Source organism: Nanorana parkeri, unplaced genomic scaffold (assembly GCF_000935625.1).
Source record: "Nanorana parkeri isolate BGI_ZX_2015 unplaced genomic scaffold, ASM93562v1 scaffold1089, whole genome shotgun sequence".
NCBI lineage: Eukaryota > Metazoa > Chordata > Amphibia > Anura > Dicroglossidae > Nanorana > Nanorana parkeri.
Window position 1 is genome coordinate 173,263 of NW_017307357.1, and position 5,769 is coordinate 179,031.

Below are 5,769 nucleotides of genomic sequence, written 5' to 3' on the forward strand. Positions count from 1 at the left end.
TGCCTTTGACTTCCAGTTGACCTCCCTCTGACCTGCAGTTGACCCCCTGACCTCCCTCTGACATGCAGTTGACCTCCTTCTGGCTTACAGTTGACCTCCCACTGGCCTGCATTTGATTTCCTTCTGACCTGCATTTGACCCCTGCAGAGAGACCACTGCTTCCACACGGAGAGCAAGGCTTCTTCTCTACAGCATGCTGGCAGGGGACAGGCTTGGAGATACCCAATGAGACACCGTCATGAAGCAACCACCTCAGGCTGCCTTCATTATAGGTATGCCCCTATAATTTCCCCTCTGCGCCAAAACTCAGACTGACAGAAGGACTTTCGGTTCTATTGGGCTCCACCACTTTGCATGCCAATGGTGTCAGCCTAAAATATTTCAGGCACCGGGAGATGAAGAGGGAGGGGGACTGGCAGGGAAGAAATAATTCACCAACTGGGTGGAGCTGGCTCCCTAATAATCCAATGAGCAGGATGGGAGGGAGGAGGTGACACACAAAAGCTACAGGCACTGAATATGGCTATGTGGCACGGTACAGGCTGTGGATCATAAGCCCGACTGAACAGAATCACAAATATGATGGCAGGAAAAACAGCTCACTGGCATGAATTGTAAGGACTATGATGACTTTCCAACAGTTACTGCTAATCTCTGATTGAACCGATGACGTGTGATTAGGTAGTAGGGCACATTACCACTAGATGGCGCCAGAACCCTGCGCAGTGCTATAGATGGTGAGACAATGCTAACAGAAGGAATGCTGACCCATCAATGAACTGACATCAAAAAGTGTGAGGTGCTTTTTTTCTTTTTTACAAATGTATTTTAATAGTCATTTTTTAAAAATATTCTATGAATCTTTTTCATGTAATATTTGTCCTTTTATACAGTCAAGTAACTGAAAGAATGAGTGAATGAAGGAATGGCAACATCCCAAGAGTCCTTCCATCATCCGTGGCACCGACTCCATTATGGGGCTGATCCCAGGAAAGGTTTCTGCATTCATTGTAACAATAAACGTTCTATTTTCACACTTTTCATATCAAAATTAGAGAACTGATGGGAGCACATTTTTTTTTCTCCATTTTAATAAATTGTATTAACTCTCCGTCTGCTGTACAGAACGGATACATTGTGCCAAGATCCAGGTTATCATTTCACAGGCCCGTCAGCATTGCTCAGGGGTTCCTGCAGAGAGTTGGCCCTTTTTAGGGCATTTGTTAACTTTAAAGGAAATATATAGTATTGGGACCCCGGTCTTTACACGCACCTAAACCTTAATGGCATCCCAGTCTTAGTCGTAGGGTTCAGTATTGGGTTGGCCCCGCCCTTTGCCGCTATAACAGCTCCGCCTCTTCTGGGAAGGCGTCCCACAAAGTTGGGAGCATGAAATTGTCCAAAATGTCTTGGTATGCTGATGTCTTAAGAGTTCCCTTCACTGGAACTAAGGGGCCAAGCCCAACCCCTGAAAAACAACACCAGACCATAACACCCCCTCCACCAAACTTTACACTTGGCACAATGCAGTCAGGCAAGTACCGTTCTCCTGGCAACCGCCAAACCCAGACACGCCCATCGGATTGCCAGACAGAGAAGCGTGATTGGTCACTCCAGAGAACACGTCTCCACTTCTCTAGAGTCCAGTGGCGGCGTGCGTTACACCCCGGCATCCCACGCTTTGCATTGCACTTGGTGATGTGAGGCTTGGATGCAGCTGCTCGGCCATGGAAACCCATTCCATAAAGCTCTCAGCGCACTGTTGTTGCGCCAATCTGAAGGCCAGACCAAGTTTGGAGGTCTGTAGCTATTGACTCTGCAGACAGTTGGCGACTTCTGCGCACTGTGCGCTTCAGCATGCGACATCTCCCTAATACTAAAGGGCATAGGCGACATTGGTAATGTGGCAGGGCACAGACACCCTTGTGGCCCTCCCTCCGGCGATTGTACAACCAGCTCATATCTTTGCTGCTCCAGGCTGGTGTCCTTCGATGGGAATTTGGGGGGGACCTAGTGCACACACAAAATTAAAATAAAATGTAAAAAAAATTAGAAAAAAAAAATTAGTAAAGAAGTAAAAAGAAAATTTAAAGAAAATCTCCTGCAAATGTTGTGTTTCCCATCAATATACGGAGCTCATCGGCTCCCCCACCATTGTCCCTTCTAAGCCCAGCCAAATCAAACACACACTCCTAAGCCTGCCTGGGACTGCGAGAGTTAAAGGGCTGCACCAAAAATCACAAAAGACCAATAAGAGGAAGTACTGCGGGAAGATTTCTAGGTGAGGCAGGTGGTGTGTTTGCTCTCTTCTAGACTTAAAAGACAACAAGGAAGTTCCAGCCAGAAGTTCAGCTATACAAGGAAGTGAATGAGCAGAGAGGTGGAGGAGCCGAGCGGGGATCGTGGATGTGTCAAAGTCGTCACCTGAAGTCCGGATCTCCCAACGCTCTGAGATCAGGAAAGTCGCACAGCGGACCGCGGTCATGGCCTGGACCGCCCCCCAGGACCAGGTAAGCGGCATGAGCACTGGTGACATGTCATGTACACAATAAACTTGCAGGGGGGGGGATCCCAAATTTGAGTCAAGAGAGAGATAAAACTTTCTTAAAGGACGTGTCCACCCGGTGTCACAAAGATATCTTCAAGCACCATAATGATCAGTTGCATCGTGCGCCTTTATGGTTGGCTGGCGCACCCTTCAATTTTTGGGGGATGATGTTTGCAATAGTGTCACGATTGGGAGGGCATTGGCTGTCTTTGGGGTACATAAGACTAGCATCAAACCTTATTAACCTGCCACCATCAAGAAAAAAAAAAAAGTCTGCAATCCTGGTCGGAATTGTTCTCCGCGTCGGTGTACCTATAAGAAAGGTGCCATGTAGGGCATTACGTTTCTGTGCCAAGGGCAAAAAGAGACACACGGGCCATGCTTAAAAATTGCCTTGCCTGACAGCCTGACACTGGTTGGTGAATTCAAAGGCTGAAACTCTGCGGGGAGATGGGCATCAGGGCTACTGAGAAAAGGCACAAGGCTCTCCGCAGTTCAGGTAAACACGTTACCTAAGCTGCAGATCGAATGACACAGCTCCCTATTGGCATGAATGGGCTTTAAACATTCACCGGAGCGGAGACTTTGCATTAGGGGCTCTGCGGCTCCCTATGGGGTGATCAGTGTAGAACTATCAATAGACTGGAAAATGGTTAGAGCCTCTCTCATCTCCATACAGCTTTATGTGAACGGGGAAGTAAAGCTTTTGGCCAAAAATAATAATCAATTCATATAATAACTTGCTTTTGAAAAATAATATTCATATGGGATTTATAAGGCAAAAATGGTTTATGGTATTAAAACAATGAAATGTGGAAATAGAGCTTTTCTTTATTACAGTATGCAGAAAATATTAAACTATATAATCACGTTTAATAAATTGTGATATCCTAATTTAGTTTGCATAACAGATCCCAGAAAAAAGATTATTTTTACGGGTTTTTTTACCTTTACTTCCCTGCGCGGTCACTAGAACAGGAAGTGCGGGGAATCTCCCCGAAAAGGAAACAGACAGCAATGACAAGCTAAAAGAGACTCTAAGAAAACATGCGTCTGGGGTTCCACTTTAATTCCCTGGAGATATTGCTGGTATAAGCGCAGACTTATCCACCAGACTGTCCAGTTTGTCGGGTTTTCAGGAGGTGGATCGTAGTGTGTGTGTGTGTGTGTGTGTGTGTGTGTGTGTGTGTGTGTGTGTTATGTCTGTACGCCTGAAGGTATAAAGAGCTGTCAGTTATATTATACTTGTTTGTAAATGGTACAACAATGAGCTTCATATGTTCTCCTGTTGAGGTGAACAGACATATGACCTCCTTTTATTCAACCTCTTCACAGCCCTTTAAATATCACCTAAACATTTTCACACCGGCAGCCATTATGATTTGTAAATGCATTAATACCTCAATGCTGAAAGCAGATATCAGGCTTGCATGTATGGTGATTGGGTGGAAGGGGAAGGGCTTATGTAGACCTACAGGAGGGAGAAAGCTTAGGGCAGTATAATGCATAAGCGCGGCACACTCCGTCCAGGTATTTACCAATAACTTCATGAAATAATTGATGAGCCTGACGACGGCCTTATAATCGCATTAGCACGCGGGAAGGACGGCGAAGCCCAAGGACTAGGAGATCGGCCAAGACTCATTTTGCAGAATTTGGCAACGTCAGAGAACGAGATTTACTAACTCACTGTTTAGCCGGGACAGAAATGACCGATATTAAACTGATTAACTGCATTACAAGAGCGTCCTGGCTGCTGCGTCTGTAATGATAGAGAGGTGGACGGAGGTAATGAAAGTGCTGGGATTCAATGTCCTCATTGTGAAGGTTCGGGACAGGACTCAGCTCCAGACAGTAAAATATATGTCTGAGATTTACTACGCCAGATACTGAGGAACTGACTATTAATCCCAGACGTCATTACTGACCAGCAACCAGGTGTATATGATTCTTTCCTATAGCATTGGCTGTGATGACCTTGTAGAGTCTCAGATTTAACGTTTACTTGGTTAGACTAGGGGAGGGAAGAACTGATGTCAGGTTTTTATTGAAGGAACATGCATATTGAAGCAGTGGATTACACTCATCATTAGTTTGTGGTTGAAGAAAGTCTAGTTCATGGTTGAAGAAAGTCTAGTTAATGGTTGAAGAAAGTCTAGTTAATGGTTGAAGAACGTTTAGTTCGTGGCTGAAGAAAGTCTAGTTCATGGTTGAAGAAAGTCTAGTTCATGGTTGGGGAAAGTCTAATTCATGGTTAAAGAAAGTATAGTTTGTGGCTGAAGAAAGTCTAGTTCATGGTTGAAGAAAGTCTAGTTCATGGTTGAAGAAAGTCTAATTCATAGTTGAAGAAAGCCCAGTTCATGGCTGAAGAAAGTCTAACTTGGGGTTGAAAAGAGTCTAGTTTATGGGTGAGGAAAGTCTAGTTCACGAGCCATGGCTGCTGCCTACTTTCCCATAATCCCATGTTCCTGATGATCCATGGTCAGTGTTGGTTGGCCATGGACCTCTGGCTTCTGTGATGATCCGTAGTCGGTGTTGGTTGGCCATGGACCTCTGGCTTCTGTGATGATCCGTAGTCAGTGTTGGTTGGCCATGGACCTCTGGCTTCTGTGATGATCTGTAGTCGGTGTTGGTTGGCCATGGACCTCTGGCTTCAGTGATGATACGTAGTCGGTGTTGGGTGGCCATGGACCTCTGGCTTCTGTGATGATCCGTAGTCAGTGTTGGTTGGCCATGGACCTCTGGCTTCAGTGATGATACGTAGTCAGTGTTGGTTGGCCATGGACCTCTGGCTTCTGTGATGATCCGTAGTCGGTGTTAAACAGAAAGAAGCATTTCCTCAGTCTCCCCTCCCCCAGTGATCAGTCTGCTGCAGGCAGGAGGAAGCCTTTCCTCAGTCTCCCCTCCCCCAGTGATCAGTCTGCAGGCAGGAGGAAGCATTTCCTCAGCCTCCCCTCCCCCAGTGATCAGTCTGCTGCAGGCAGGAGGAAGCTTTTCTTGTTTTTGTGCTCAGAGTTCAGCTTTAAATCCTGACAAGGATTCTAGCTCACGATGAAGAGACATTTTGGCTGGACAGACACTGTCACTGAACCACAGCCAACATTCTTTCTGAGTAGCTTTGCCACTTATTAACCCGAGTATTGCAGAGTAAACACTTCAGATGTCAGGCCAGCATCTCACATAGACCTGGACAGCCCGGTACGAGGAACTGCAGCGGGGGA